Below are 16,869 nucleotides of genomic sequence, written 5' to 3'. Positions count from 1 at the left end.
ACATCTTCATTCCATTTTATATAGTATTAACTTTGTAAGCCTGGAAAATATGATTGAAAGAAATTGTTCAAGTTCCAGTGTCCCTGACTTTTAAACACTGTTTCTTCCTTTTGTCTCAACCATCAAAACTGCTAATACTTCATACCCTCTTTAGGTTGCAAAATGTCCACTTGAAACCCTTAATCAGTCAGAACGTTGGTAAATTATACCTTCATGCTATCCATATTGAGTACCCATTACTCCTGGACATAGCACATTAACTGACTCATTAGCTATTTCAAACCATATGGACTCGGGTTTGGGTGGGTCATTTTGATAATATCCTGAGGTGAGTTTCCTAATTATTGCAATTATGTGATCTCAATCATGAGGCCAGGCTCACAAAATAGTGTCAGTGCCTTTAGAATGGGTGTCACTGCACCCAGACAATGACTGAGATGAGCAACATGCTCTTTGGTTGTTATAAGTCCCTTGATACTAAAGAAAGTAATTACTTGAAAAGTTATGCGAAACCACCAGGAACAGCCTGAAAATTGAGTGAGCATGGAATGCTATAATGTTTGACAGTCATGGATACATTGCCTAGAGTTCAAAGTGGGAAAATGTGAATGCCACAGTGCTGATGCTACGTAGACATTATGTTTCTAATGTAAATTTTGTATAGTGTTTTAAGCAACAAGGCAGATTTTTTAAAAGTTGAGGGGAGTAGGAAAAGAGCAAATGTAGGAAAAGAGTATGTTGTCATTGAGAAATTCTGTGATGGTGTCACAAAACGAACATGAGAGGTAAGAAATTCATATACTGTGCTGCCCAGGATGGCTCACGCCTGCAACCCCAGCACTTTGGGAGGCCGAGGTGGGCAGATCACTTGAGCAGAGGAGTTTGAGACCAGCCCAGGCAACATGGCTAAACTTCATCTCTACAAAAATACAAAAATACAAAAATTAGCTGAGCATGGTGGCCCTTGCCTGTGGTCCCAGCTACTCAGGAGGCTGAGACTGAGGGATTGCTTGAACCCAGGAGGCAGAGGTTGCAGTGAGCCAAGATCACACCACTGCACTTCTGCCTGGGCAAGAGAGCAAGACCCTGACTCAAAAAAGAAAAAAATATGAAGAAGTTTACATACTGGAAGGTAGGAGAGATATCAAGAGATATTTTTAAATAATTACAAAGGTTGTTTTACTATGGTAAAATATACATAACATAAAAGTTAGCATTTTAACCATTTCAAAAGAGTATAGTTTTGTGGCATTATGCACATTCACATTGTTCTGCAACATCACCACCAACCATCTCGAGACCTTTTTCATCTTCCCAGACTGAAACTCTGTAGCCATTAAAGAATAACTCCACATATCCCCTCCTCCCATACTCTGGCAACTACCAACCTCCTTTCTGTCTGTATGAATTTGACTACTTTAGGCACCTCAAATAAGTTGAATCATACCGTATTGGTCCTTTTGTGACCGGCTTATGTCACTTAGCATAATGTCTTCAATGTTCATCCCTGTTGTAGTATGTATCAGAATTTTCTTCCAAGATTGAGTGATATTCCATTGTGTGTATATGTGTGTGTTTGTATGTGTGCATATAACAAAATTTCTATATACATACACACCACATTTTGTTTCTCCATTCAATTGTCAATGGACCCTTTTGTTGCTTCTTGGCTATTGTGAATAATGTTGCTATGAACATCCGTATATATGTATATATATCTGTACAAATCTCTGCCTTCAAATCTGAAAGGTTATCTTTGAAGGAAAAAAATAATAAATGTACTTTTTGAAAGCCTACCCTCTGCCTAGAAATTACTAACAAATTAAAATAAAATGTCTGCAATTAAAATGATCATCAATTTGAAAGTGAAATCAAGGAAATCCCCAAAGCTTAACATTTCCTTTTATGTTTCTGTCTTTGTCTTTAGATAGCAGTCAAAGATACACATTAGAAGTCAAAGATTTCTGTTTCTAGGCCTTTAAGATATGTATGAAAAAGTTAGTATAATCAGAGCTGCTAAGATGGGTCAGCTGGGAACAGCACCTGAACATCATTAAAGAATCAATATAGACGCTTTGGAGAGGAGTGGTCATGCTCACTCCCAAACTATCTAAATATAGAGATTTACTGAAAAAAGGAAAGAAATTTGTAATCACACAATTGAGTATTAATGATGAACAATAACTAGTTGGTAAGAATTTTTTTTTTTTTTGAGATGGAGTCTCACTCTGTAGCCCAGGCTGAAGTGCAGTGACGCTGTCTCAGCTCATGGCTCACTGCCAGCTCTGCCTCCCGGGTTCACGTCATTCTCCTGTCTCAGCCTCCCTCCCAAGTAGCTGGGACTACAGGCACCGGCCACCAAATCCTGTCTCTACTAAAAATACAAAAAATATTTTTGACTCTCAGGAAAAGTACAAAGATGAGGAGAGAGGAGAGCAGTCCTGAAATAAACATGTATTTAGGCTGAAATTGTAGTTTCTGTGAATCAGTCTTAGGTTTCACAACCACCATTTACACTTGTAAATAGGTTGAGGGTTCAGTGGCAAATATTTCCAATTTAGAGGTAGATATGACAGGATTAGAAAATAAATAAATGAGGAATTAATAGAAGTTTTTTTGGGGGGGGTGCTATTACATTAAAATAATTAAATTATTTAAGTGAGTAAAACCTCAATTAGTAGTGGAACCCTAAATTCAGTTAATTTGTAATAGTCAACATCAGTTCATTGAGAAGAAACTCCCACTGGCTTTAACAATATTGTTTATTTTTGATGGAAAAGAGAATTGTGGCCCTCCTGATATTTTATTTTGGAATTGTTTGTTCTAAAATTGGGCCTATCCAACTTTATTTCTAGCCAGCCTATCCACAGATCCATTTAGAGCAAATCTGTTACCTCCCATGTTAGGGCCAAAACCTCTTAAGACATTTTATTTCAAAGTTTTGATGCTATCATAAAGAATCGACTCCTACAATACTAAGCTCTTAAGATGTCACATCGTATTTAAGTAATAATGCATGCTGAAGATGCTAAATTTAATTGGTTAGTGTGAGAGCAATTTTATGAGAAGAATCCATCATTTTGGGGGCTAAAGATTATCAAAAGAAATTCAAATATAAAGGAAAAAACCTTTACCAGAAACCAAATGTAAATGTGGATGACAGACATTGCTTTTACACATGGGGGTTAATTTGTAGAATAAAGAGAGAATGGCTACTTGATAAGGCTTCTCTTCTGGGCAAAGTATGCTTCATATGGTCATTCTTTAGTTGAGCCATCCTTGTCCTTAATCCCATGTTGAACTGAACACTGTATGCAGTTTAGTAGAGTGGCTAATAGCACAGATTCTATAGTTAAACTTCCTAGGTTCAAATCCTGTCTCTGCTTCTTCCAAGATATGTGACCTTAGGCAGATAACTAAACTGCTCAGATCCTCAGGTTGATTCACTGTAAAATAGGCACAAGAAAAGGCATTGCTCATATTTTTTTCTTTTTTAACTATTAATTAATATCTATAAAGCAATTAGAACTGGGCCTGGCACATATTGATAGCTCATTATGTGGTAAGCCATTACTATTGCTATGACTGAGAAAGTGGTTTCCTTCTTCTGTTTGGCTTCTTAAGAAGAATTCAAAGGCCAATTTTGGAGAAATCCCTAAGTAAAGAACCAGACAAAGGAAGAGAATCATAGGCTAGTTTTAATTTTAATCAAAATGTCTGCTATATTTTAATCATTTTAAGTTAAATGTCTTAAGTTAAAAACCTTATGTTTGTTGCTCCAGGTTACTTTATAAATTTTGCTCATTCATAAGCCACAAATTATCTTATTGTCTGACTTAGATCTGACAGACAGCCAAGAACTGTGGCCTGAACTTATTTTTCAGAAATGGAATGAATCCCCAAGATGGCTTAAGGATGCCCTTCTGTTTTGGAATGCTTTATCTTGGTGTATATCAAGGTTGGTTCAGTTTACCAGAGAAAAGATGCCAGGTGGGTGGCCTTTATAGAAAAGGTAAGCTTCTGCTAAAGACACTCAAAACCTTTTGCTTGACCTTTGCAGATTACCGACTCCTGTTTAGCCTTTCTCAGTGCTTCCTTTATCTAACTTTTGCTCCCATACTCCTAGTTTCTTTTCATCTAATTTATAAGGTGTACAAAGCATTCATCAATATGTAATGGTCTCTGTGATTTCAGTACAGATGACTACTCCTTATGCATTAAATAATGTTCTATAAAACTATGTGTAAATGAAATGAAATATGACTCTACTGGGGGATTTTAATACTTCAACTATTGCAAGTCTCCCCTCTTTCAATGTACTCTGTCTCACTTGTTCCATTGCATAATGGAGATGTACAAAGTGAAAATTGCCTAGCACATTGTCTCTTCTAAGAGAATAATAGAAAATCTTTGAATTGCTGAGCTTATTGGAATGTCTGTTACCTAAGAACAAGTGCTGCCAGTGAGACTAATTGTGTGTGTGTGCGTGTGTGTGTGCGTGCACACATGTGCACATGTCTGAGAAAGAGAAAGTGAGGGAATGAGAGAGGGAGACAATGCAGTATCTAGTTTATGTAAATAATTTCCTTTTTATTTATTTATTTTATTTTATTATTATTATACTTTAAGTTTTAGGGTACATGTGCACAATGTGCAGGTTAGTTAGTTACATATGTATACATGTGCCATGTTGGTGTGCTGCACCCATTAACTCGTCATTTAGCATTAGGTATATCTTCTAAAGCTATCCCTCCACCCTCCCCCCACCCCACAACAGTCCCCAGAGTGTGATGTTCCCCTTCCTGTGTCCATGTGTTCTCATTGTTCATTTCCCACCTATGAGTGAGAAGATGCAGTGTTTGGTTTTTTGTTCTTGCAATAGTTTACTGAGAATGATGCTTTCCAATTTCATCCATGTCCCTACAAAGGACATGAACTCATCATTTTTTATGGCTGCATAGTATTCCATGGTGTATATGTGCCACATTTTCTTAATCCAGTCTATCATTGTTGGACATTTGGGTTGGTTCCAAGTCTTTGCTATTGTGAATAGTGCCGCAATAAACATACGTGTGCATGTGTCTTTATAGCAGCATGATTTATAGTCCTTTGGGTATATACCCAGTAATGGGATGGCTGGGTCAAAAGGTATTTCTAATTCTAGATCTCTGAGGAATCGCTACACTGACTTCCACAATGGTTGAACTAGTTTACAGTCCCACCAACAGCGTAAAAGTGTTCCTATTTCTCCACTAGTTTATGTAAATAATTTCTATAGCATGAGAACATCCTATATGTTTAACTAAGAAAAGTTAATATGACTCCTGACAACTACATATCCACAATTACTCTTTCTATGAATATGCAATTATGAAAAATAAGCAGGTTCCCAAATAATGTGAAATTCTTAGATGAAGCGTGTCAGTATTGGCATGTGTAGCATTTTAAAAGAGTGAGTATGGTTCTGTTTTATTTTTAGAATGTATTGACCTTAATGGAATAAAGTACCATTTAATAACCTTATTTTTCTTATAAGCTGGCGTCAAAAGGGAAATCTTTCTTTGCTTACTGCTGAAGGAATATGAATCTATAAACTTTAGCAGTTTTTTTGTTTGTTTTTGTTTTTTTGAGACAGGGTCTCATTCTGTCACCCAAGCTGGAGTCCAGTGACATGGTCACAGCTCACTGAAGCCTCAACCTCCTTGGCTCAAGCAATCCTTTCACCTCAGCCTTCTAAGTAGCTAGGAGCACAGGTATGCCACACACAGCTTTTTTTCTTTTTTTTTGTAGAGATGGGATCTCACTTTGTTTCCTAGGCTGGTCTTAAACTCCTGGGCTCAAGTGATCAGCCTCCCAAAGTGCTGGGATTATAGGCTTGAGCCACCATGCCCAGCCAACTTTAACAGTTTTTAGCCAAGCCATGGCTAACTAAAGAGTAATTTTAAACTTTTATTTAAATAAAGTAATAATAAGTTGAGTAGTAGTAGTGTTTTGTTCAAACTAAAGGTGCCCTTCTCTGTTTAACCATCTCCCTTCCTAATAATCTAGTGCTCCATCCCGTAGTACTCCAAAATTAAAGGCATCAATCCAGATTGCCCAGTGACTCAGCAAAATGAGAAAAATCTCACTGGAGTCCAATGAGAATCCAGGGACTAAATGCCTTGCCATCCAACCCTATGGTCATATGCAAGTTTCCACAGATATTCAAATTACATCCAGGGAAAAGGATCAGGGGTGGATAGTGGTAAGAAGACTTCTATGGAGTAGAAAAACAGCCCTGATTAATAGTATAACCTCTAAATTGAATGAATATATACTTAAAGGAGCCTTTTAAACAGCAGAGAGCAGGATTTTCCCTACTTAACAAATATACAATTTTGTTGGTTCTCATGTTAGCAGTAGTAATGGAGGGCAGTGGTGAAAAGGGTTGGAAAGGGCTTGGTGGATTGGTGGAAAGGGGGACTGCAGAGTTTAAGAAGTCAATTATAAAGTTAGTCAACTATACAAATTAAAATTACTTTTTTGTACTTCTGAGTCAATGTATGTAACTATTGGCCCCTATAAAGATAGAAATAATGACATAACTTTATTATAAGTGTTTCAAACTAGAAAAATAATACCAGCTCCATCTATAAGATTTATAGAAGTATAAGTGTCCAGCATGGGAGGCCAAAGAGAATAATAGGAATGGTGACAGTAATAAAGGGGGAACAAAGTCCATCCCAAACAGAAATTTAAATTTTCATGAATATAGCCAAAATTTTTAAAGAGAGATCTTAAGAAGAGGAATTGAATGTGGATAAACAACATAGTTTTAGAAACATGTGACCAACACTGCAGTGTTTATCTGTCTGGTGAAGGAGAAAGACCACAGCCTAGGCTTTCAAGTGAAGAAGTGCCTAGTAAGAAAGACAGTGACAATCTATTATAAAATAGACTCAAACAATCCCTTAATCTAGGTCTTTAATCTAGATGGAAAATGTCTGAATACTGCACCTGGACTTGCCAGCTATTTTTAGGATAGAGAGCAAGGAAAACTGTTTTTATCTTGGGACTTGTATTGATCCTGATTTAATGCTTTGTACTCCAGGGCTCCCAGAAAGAGGTGACACTTACGAGTGACAAGAGGTAACATAATTTCCTGGTCTTATCCATAGTTTCTATTTACTACAGCTCTACATCAAGGGTTAGGAATATAAAGAAGAGAAGTGGCACATTTTCTTAATCCAGTCTATCATTGTTGGACATTTGGGTTGGTTCCAAGTCTTTGCTATTGTGAGTAGTGCTGCAATAAACATACGTGTGCATGTGTCTTTATAGCACCATGATTTATATTCCTTTGGGTATATACCCAGTAATGTGATGGCTGGGTCAAATGGTATTTCTAGTTCTAGATCGCTGAGGAATTGCCACACTGTAATACTATGCAGCCATAAAAAATGATGAGTTCGTATTCTTTGTAGGGACATGGATGAAGCTGGAAGCCATCATTCTCAGCAAACTACCGCAAGGACAAAAAACCAAACACTGCATGTTCTCACTCATAGGTGGGAATTGAACAATGAGAACACTTGGACACAGGAAGGGGAACATCACACACCGGGGCTTGTTTTGGGGTTGGGGGAGGAGGGAGGGATAGCATTAGGAGATATACCTAATGTAAATGATGAGTTAATGGGTGCAGCACACCAACATGGCACATGTATACATATGTACCTAACCTGCACATTGTGCACATGTACCCTAGAACTTAAAGTATAATAAAATATGTATTTTTATTATATATAATATATATATTATATATAATATATATAATATATATTATATATAATGTATATAATATATATAATATATATTATATATAATGTATATAATATATATAATATATATTATATATAATGTATACATTATATATAATATATATTATATATAATATATATAATATATATTATATATAATGTATATATTATATATAATGTAATATAAATGTATATAATATAATATTATATATAATATATTATAATGTATTATATATAATATAATATATAATACATTATAATGTATTATATATAATATAATATATAATACATTATAATGTATAATATATAATATAATATATAATATATATAATGTATAATGTATATAATATAATATTATATATAATATATATATGAAGAAGAGAAGTGGTTTCTTAGGAAGAATAAGCCGATAGAATAATTCCTAGATTCTTAAAACTTTTGACAGTTATATTAAAACAATTTGATCTCTCTAGAAAAATACCCTTAGACATTCTGGAAGATGAGAGGTCTAACTGCAGTTCAGTTATCCAATAATTCCTAAAAAGCCAGGTGAGATGTCTATTTGATAAATTCCTTGAAAAGCCTAAAGAGTTCTATGAAAACTGATTAGCTATTTTCTATTTGTATTATAAATGAAATAGAGAGGAAAAAATAATAGACAAATCTCCAGGCATGAAGGATCAACATAATTTGCATCTCTAATTTTCTTCTACCTTCACTATCTTTTTCCTATTTGGCCTACTTCCACCATTCTTTTCTGTCTTAAACCAGTGTCCTCATGTCTACCACTGGACTTAAATTCTTAAAGGGCTCTGATTTTCCACCTAACACTGCTTAGATGGTACCATCTTGCTTTGTGTCAACTCAGGTAGAAACAAGGTTTGACTTTTACAAAAGAAACTTTCACTAACATTTAAAGAAAAAGTTAAAAGTACTTCTATATTGACCAAAGTCTTGACCGGAAGATAGCAGCATGACTAGCATAGCTTGCGAGATCTTTCCGTCTTCTTTTCTTAGCCACAGTCATCTCTTATGACCAGATTAAATTATTCCAATTGCTACACTGAGGCAGACATAGACTCCCTCCCCTGTCATATTGAGGTTCTTATGATTTGGGAGGTTCTTTCACTAACATTTAAAGAAAAAGTTAAAAGTACTTCTATATTGACCAAAGTCTTGACCCGAAGATAGCAGCATGACTAGCATAGCTTGCGAGATCTTTCCGTCCTCTTTTCTTAGCCACAATCATCCCTTATGACCAGATTAAATTACTCCAATTGCTACTCTGAGGCAGACATAGACTCGCTCCCCTGTCATATTGAGGTTCTTATGATTTGGGGGGTTTATTTTGTTTTTATATCAGAATGTCTTTGCCAGCTCTGGGGTCTAATGAGCTCCTGGTCTACATTTACCTTTGACTCATCCTACTTTACCTTGAGTATCTAGATGAAGAAGGCACATTTCCATCTGAAAGAAACATCTAACACAGCACTTATCATTGTCATTTGCCCTTTCTGAATATTACTGAACTCTAGAGTTATTGGCATGCCATATTTTCCTGGAGTTTGAATTTGTCTGGTCCAGTCTAAAGAATCTTCAGAGGCTAGTTATTTAGATTAATTTCTATCAGCAATACTTTAATTTTCATCTAAGTTAGCAACCCAGTTTAGCCTCAGAGTCAGTTTTTTGGTAGGTGGTCTCAGGCATGATGCCTGTCCTTATCCTGCAATGGCTATAAGACCTCTCCCATTATAAAGCCGTTGCTGTATTTTAGATTGTCTGAGGCCTCCTTTAGCTCTTATTGGCTTGATACTGATATCAAGGTTTTGCTCAATTAATATGCACACATAATGCTGCTTTTTCCTCAGATCTAATAAGTTTAACTTAAAACACTTAGCAATTTCACATCTAAATAATCATTTTAAATAATCTAAATGTCTTAGGTATTTCATTTATTCATCTTTGTTTTAAATATCATTTTTAAATGTCCTGAATGGTACTGCCTAGATTTTCTTCTAGGGTTTTCATAGTTTGGGGTTTTACATTTAAGTCTCTAATACTTTGCTGTATAGACTTTAATTCCTTCTCTTTCATTTAAATAATCTAAAATGTCTTTAATGCACTCTACCTCTTGTTTCCTCTAACAATCTTGCCATCACCCTAAGCTTTGGCTTGGGCAAAAAAAAATCATATTTTCTTGTTTGGCCAGGTTGTATTTGAAATGCCTGTTAGATCCCAGTAGAAATATCAAGCAGGAAAGCAAATATACGAGCTTGAAACTCACTGGATTGGTCAAAACTTGTATGGCAGATCGTACTTTTCAATAATGGCTGCAAAAATCTCTCCCATCCTGCACACTCTTCTCTATTGTGATCTTCACAATACTCTTATACAGAAGTGGGTCTATCTCTCTTCTTAAGTCTGGGTGGGTTTGTTAGTTGCTTGTGATTACAAGCAAGTAATAGCATGGCGTTGAAAGTGATGCATATGACTTTCAATTGCATGGAGTTGAAAGTGATGCATATGACTTTTGAGGCTGGGTAAGAAGAGGCAATGCAACTTCTGTCGTGTTCTTTGGAACACTCATGCTTTATGCCCTGAGATACCATGTAAGAAGTGCCAGCACTCTGAGGCTGACATGCTGTGAGGAAGCCAAGCTATGCTCACCAGTCTGGATTAGAGTCCATACATGTGACTGATCAAACCTTTAGATGATTCCAGCTCCTAGGCTGTGAGTCACCCCCAGCATGCACACCTTCCCAAAGAGTTAATCCATTTTCCCTGTGCCCTTTTCAAGCTCCTGACCCACAGAATATGTGAGTATGATGACATAGTTGTTACTTTATGCTGCTAAGTTTGCAGTGGTATGTCACAAATAAATGGTAAGTGACTATCTTTCATCACATCTTTCATTTCAGTGAAAGTTGGCCAGTGTCTGCACTCTGGGTACCAACTGAGCAAAAGCAGATTAAGCAAAGTAGACTTAGAAGGAATAGCGAGTGGGCCAGAAGGAGCACCAGGAGATTGTGGTGTTATGAAAATCAGAAGAAGAGAGGCTCTGTTCCAGTCTCCCCTCCCCCAGGATAGGATAGGATGTCCTGAGCTTGGGAGGAATATGTTTTTTTAGTGATAAGAAGACTAAGAGTATGACTGTTAATCTCCTCCTTTCCCTCAAGGATAGACTTCAGTAAGGGCAGAGAAAAATAAACCACTGAAGTTGAGAGTTAAAATAAAGAAAACATTCAAGTACATTTTAAAATGATATTTAAAATGATTATGTAGACATCAGATCATTAACACCACCAGTGTCCAGCAGATATAATTTCCTTAATTCATTTACAATCCAAATGATAGCTTATATCTTTCTCATTCTCTGAAAATCTAGGTAAAATTAACTCAAAACTCCTTCCTAAAATTTCCTGGACTTTCAGAGGCTTTTATTCTCATAGCTACCTCTGGATTGCTGCTTTTTCATGTGCTATCTCTGATTTGAATCATATCTGCTCAGATGTGGAACATGGACTCTTCAATTTACACATTCACTCATACAAACGAAAAAAATGGAAGGAAGGTAGAAGAGGAATTGAAATTATAACTATCCAAACAACTTTGAGTAGAAGAGTAGACATTATCATTCTTAACAGGTTCTTTGTCCATCCCACAACCAGTGTCTTACAATGACCTTTTACCCTACACAGCTTCATATCATCTCTCTGGTTGATCTGTCTTCCCTTTCTGTCTTCCTTCCTCTTCACTCACTCTTAGAAAACTCAATCAAATCCAAATTATTTCTTACTTCTACATAGAAATTTTTCTTTCAAGGGGTTCAGGAAACAAAAATCTCTTCCATAGGAGTTGTTGTGGTTATGAACAGACAGAAAAGAAGCTATGTGCTTACTTTTTAATCATACTTAATGTTTTTTTCCCTAGGCTTTTACTTGATCGAAGTGTCCTGGTATGTTGTCTTAGTCAGCTCAGGCTGCTATAACAAAATACCATAGACTGGGTTGCTTTATAAACAAGAGATTTATTTCTCAAATGTATTCAGTTCTGGAGGGTGAGAACTCCAAGATCAAGACACTGGAAGATTCATTGTCTAGTGAGGATCCACTGACAGGTTCATAAAATAGCATGTGTCCTTACGTGGCAGAAAAGGGAAGGCAGCCCTCTGTGTTCCCTTTTGTAGAGGCACTAATCCTGCTCCACCCTTATGATCTGATCATCTTCCAAAGGTCCCACCTGCAAATACTGCACTTCTCTGGGTGGTCTTGGACTGATGCAGTTCTCCATCCTTTCTCAGTTGTACCTCTCAAGAATAACTGTAGAATGTGCCAGCAATGCAAACTCTTGAGATGAAGGGGAGCTAGCTGGGGCAGCCTAGGCTTTGTTCCAGTCTCCCCTAGGATGGGACAGGATGTCCTTCAGTGCTTTAGCTCAGCATCTCATGTGACATCACAGTATGAAACACAGGACTGGCTGCTTTTTGCAGTCTCTCTGCTAATGTGCAAGTGGGACATGCATAGTTGAGATTCTGTGCACCCCAGCCAGCTTTCCTGAGCATTGGGAAACTGGCTCACCATGAATCCTAGCTTCTGCTGTCTCTTGCTGCCTATCTGTAAGTAGCAAATCTGCTTCACGTAATTTGTTGTGTGTGGGTGTTCTGTCTCACAAGACTCAGATAAGTTGGTAGCCAGTGCACACTGAACCTGCTTCACAAATACCATCACATATCATCACATTGGGTGTTAGGATTTAACATATGAATTTTGGGGGGACACAGACACTCAGTCTATAGCATATGTGTTCTGACATTTATGTATTTGAAAATATCTCTATGTTTGCTTTCATGCATAAGGATAACTTGACTGTGTTTTGAATTTTTAAGCACCATCATTTTGTTTACAACTCTGTGGTTGACACTCCTTTCTTTCTCTCATTTAGTGTCATAAAGAAGAATATTTGAAGCTCTATAAATATGTTGCTTTACATGGCAAAAAGGACTTTGCAGATCTGAGTACACTGGATTATCTGGGTGGGCACAGTGTAATCACAAGGGGCTTTCTAAGAAGGAAGAAGGAGGGTTTGAGACAGAAAAACTGGAAGAAGTTATAACATTGGCTTTGAAGATGGAAGATGGGGACACAAGTCAAGGAATTCAGGTGGCCTCTAGAAGCCTGAAAAGTCAAAGAAATGAATTCTCCCCTAGAGCCTGAAGAAGGAACACAGCCCTGCTGACAGCTTGGTTTTAGGATTTCTGACCTCCAGACTGTAAGAGAATTAATTTATATCGTATAAGTCACTAAGTTTGTGGTAATTTGTTCATCAACAATAGTAAATTAATACATGCTACCTTTAGTTTCATAAGTAAAAATATCCTCTTTAATTGTTATTTACATTTATATGAATCAAAATTTTCCTAGAAGGATTTTCTGCTTATCACAGCAAATTTATTTTTAAAAGAAGGCAGGTTTGATCTTCAAAGAAGGTATGTAGTCTAAACTACAGGATCTTTCCTGAAATCTGGTAATTTTCCCCAGTTTGGTCATCCACAGAGAGCCATCTCTGCTTTCCCTGTCTTGTTTTATGGCCAAAAAGAAATGGACATGGTTTCTGTTAATCTGATATAATTTCCTACTAGAATATATCTTGTCTAGATCAACTCTTTCCTTTGTCATAGAAATAAAATAACTCAAGCTCCCATGCAATGTGAGTATGGATAATCCAGTTGCTTCCCAAATAATTTCTGAGGATCCTAGGTAGGTGCTTACAAATTTTAATAACTACTTGCCACCTCTCACTATGAATCATTCTCTACTTAGTAGCTAGTCTTAATATACAGATAATATCATGTTATTTTCTTATTTAAGGAAGAGTGGGTTGCTCATTTTACTTAGGAAAAAGTAAAAAATATTTAAACTCAAAAATTTCAGTGTGGTCTGTTCTTTGCCTACCTTTCAGAATCGTTTTCTGCTATCACCTCTCACAGTTGTTGTTTTGGGGCCTTACCAAATTTCTTCCCACCTCAGGACTTTGCATCCTTTGCATATGTCCTTTTCTCTATGAAATGTTCTTTCTTCCCCAGTTTGCCCGCTACCAATTCCTCATCTTTCAGGTCTCATTTCAAGTGTTACTCCCTCAAAGTGTTGCTCCCATGATCCTGTCTGACTACTGAAATCAGCTCCTCCTATTATGGCTCCTAATAGAATCCTGTAGTTTTTCTCAGTGATTATTTAACAACTGTTCCTTCTACAAGGCTCTAAGTTTTAAGAAGGCAGGGATGGTTTCTTTTATTACATTCTCCCTCTTCAGTCAAGCTCAAAGAATATACGAGTGAGTGAATGAATCTGAATTGCTGTTTCTGGCCATTCCATCTTACCCTCTGTTCCACTGCATCAACTTACCTTGGCCTTAGGGCTTGAGAGCATCTCTCATCTTTGTTCTTCATTCCTCAAGGCAGTGCTAAAGGAAGGCTGACACCAGGTTCCAGAGGTTTTTTTTTAAAAAAAAAAAAAACAAAAAAAAACTTCACTTATTCCCTCAAAATATTTATTAAACATCTGTCCACTAGGTACTATTCTAAATGCTTGGTGGTTCGCTCTCGGTGTGGGGATAAGCTTCAATGGTGCCAGGTCATTGCCCCATAAGGACTTGCAAACATATGATATAGTCCAAACGTTTTGGTCAACATAAATGAGGCTGTGCTCCCGATGACATGATGTCTGAGATTTATCTTTACCCCTAATACCTCCAAATCTCAAGGTGTGGTGGTATAAATTGGTTAGTATGTTCTCTACTGTATTATGGGTACATTACTTTCCTAGAAGAGGATGTTTGACATGGGTACTCCATGCCTTCCAACAGTATAATCCTATCTGTATTACTTTTAACAGAAATGCCCCCAAAGTTTCCTGCATATGGCCAGTATTCATCTTTCCTTTCTGTTGCTACCATATAATTCCTTTCCTCCTTCCCCCTTAAAAATATTATATTGGACATTTCAATGGGAATCTGGGAGGAGGGAGATAAAAACCTGCTCTTATCATTACATTACCCAGAAGTTTTCAAAGATTTCTTCATCAGTCTATGGTCTCCTTACTCTGTTTCGCCTATTATCTATTTATTAGTTTATTTTTGTTATCGGTTGGAACTGGATTCCAGGAAAGTATTATGTACATTAAAAACTCAAGAGTATCTATGTAGCACGAATTATTCTGTAACAGATTGTCCAGATAGTTTCAGAGGAACATTTCATGACTTGAGTAACATTTGCATTTCACAGTTGATTGAGTAGCCTTATGAAATGAATCAGCACTGTCATAAATACTTCGCACTATTGACTCACTCCAATATATTGACATTTGAATGTTCATTACCCTTATCCAATCAATTCAACATTGTTAACTGTACTTCTAGGGCAGAAGATTTTTGTAGCCTTCTCTATAATTTGGAAGGAGAGAAGAGACAAAGCTCCATGATGTCTGAAATGGCGGTAGAATTCTTCTATTTTATAAGTGAATTGAAGTGGTATCAGAAGAGACCCAACCACATATGTGTGAAAATAGGAAATAGGAAAATGGGGATAATATTCGGGTATAAAATGAGATTACTATGTAAAAAAACACTGTCCTAAAATAGAGTTATTCTTTTGAACTATATAAATGGGGAATAATCTTAGAAGACAGAACTTCCGTTACTAGTTATGGTTGTTATCCATTAGAAAGACTTCTTAAGAGTGGCTTGTAAGTATCCTCTTAAACATCCTTGAAAAAGAGTAATTTTTTTTTCTTATATGTCTGAGACAGCTAAATAAAGCATGGTCTTTTCAGAACTGAGATCAACATAATATACCATTAATTTTACCCAATTGCTTATTGAAGTGGTCCCAATTGTATGACACTTTTTTCTCACCTAATATATCTGGTAGATAGGAAGTAGAATAGATGCAGCATTGTATATCCTTTTCCACCAGGAAAGAGAGTATTTTTGATATAATAATATTACTTTTGGCTTTCTATATTGCAAAAAAGGAATATATATTCCTTTAAACTATAAAGTATCTACATTCTATGTAGTACTAAATTATCTTCCCTTAGGATCTTTTTAAAGAAATAAATGTGGTGAAGAGGCAGTGGGCATATCATTAATTTCATTTTATAGAAATAACACAAATGAATTTTTCTTTGTCGTAATAGGTAAAAAGTGCCATAGGTCTAAAATAAAGCATTAATCTACTCTAACCCTTTCTCTTCTATATGCTGAGATAACCCAATGTAATCAGTATCAAGATGGTATATGCCTTCCACAACTTTTTTATGTTCAAATTAATATATATATATACAGAAATATGTAAAACCAAAAAAATGTAGTTTAGAATTACAGTAATCAAAAAATATGGTGTTGGCTAAAGAATAGACTGTTCTCATGTATATCACTCTATATTCTGTGTGGTTATCACACATGAGTAGTTAGTGTTAGCTTCCTGCTCAAGTCTCCAGTGATTTTCTATTGTCTATAGTAGTGATGTCCAACATAACTCTCTATAATGATGGAAATATTTTATAATCTATACTGTCCAATAGGGTAGCCACTAGGTACATGTGGCTAAGGAGCACTGGAAACATAACTCATAAAGCTGGTACTGAATTTTTCATTTTGCTTAATCTCAATTTTATTAATTAATTTTTTTTTGACAGAGTCTCACTCTGTTGCCCAGTCTGGAGTGTAGTGGTGCAGTCACTACTCACTGTAGTCTTGTCCTGGACTCAAGCCATCCTCCCATTTCAGACTCACGAGTAGCTGAAACTATAGGCATGCACCACCATGCCCAGCTAATTTTTGTATTTGTTGTAGAGATAGGGTCTCACCATGTTGCCCAGGCTGATCTCCAATTCCTGGGCTCAGGCAATCCTCCTGCCTTAGCCTTCCAAAGTGCTGAGATTACAGGCATGAGCCACCATTCCCAGTGTCTTGATTCATTTAAATGTAAATGGTCGCAGGTGTTTCATGACTTCCGTGCTACACAGCCAAGGTCTATAATGTCAAGGCTAAACTCTTTATCAAGTACTCAAGA

At 36.4% G+C, this 16,869-nt stretch overlaps 1 protein-coding gene across 1 annotated transcript in view; it reads left to right on the top strand.

The window, feature by feature from the left end:
• Nucleotides 1–16,869, top strand: part of VRK2 (VRK serine/threonine kinase 2) — a 261,737-nt gene that overhangs the window by 123,323 nt on the left and 121,545 nt on the right. The window contains exons 2-4 of the mRNA XM_054472258.2: nucleotides 3,885–3,990; nucleotides 5,636–5,753; nucleotides 12,741–13,067. The gene's annotated coding sequence lies outside the window, so the exon portion shown is untranslated. The remainder of the gene's footprint in view (nucleotides 1–3,884; nucleotides 3,991–5,635; nucleotides 5,754–12,740; nucleotides 13,068–16,869) is intronic.

The sequence above is a fragment of the Pongo pygmaeus genome, chromosome 12 (genome assembly GCF_028885625.2).
Source record: "Pongo pygmaeus isolate AG05252 chromosome 12, NHGRI_mPonPyg2-v2.0_pri, whole genome shotgun sequence".
Classification (NCBI taxonomy): Eukaryota; Metazoa; Chordata; class Mammalia; order Primates; family Hominidae; genus Pongo; species Pongo pygmaeus.
This window is presented reverse-complemented; position numbering and strand designations above follow the sequence as displayed.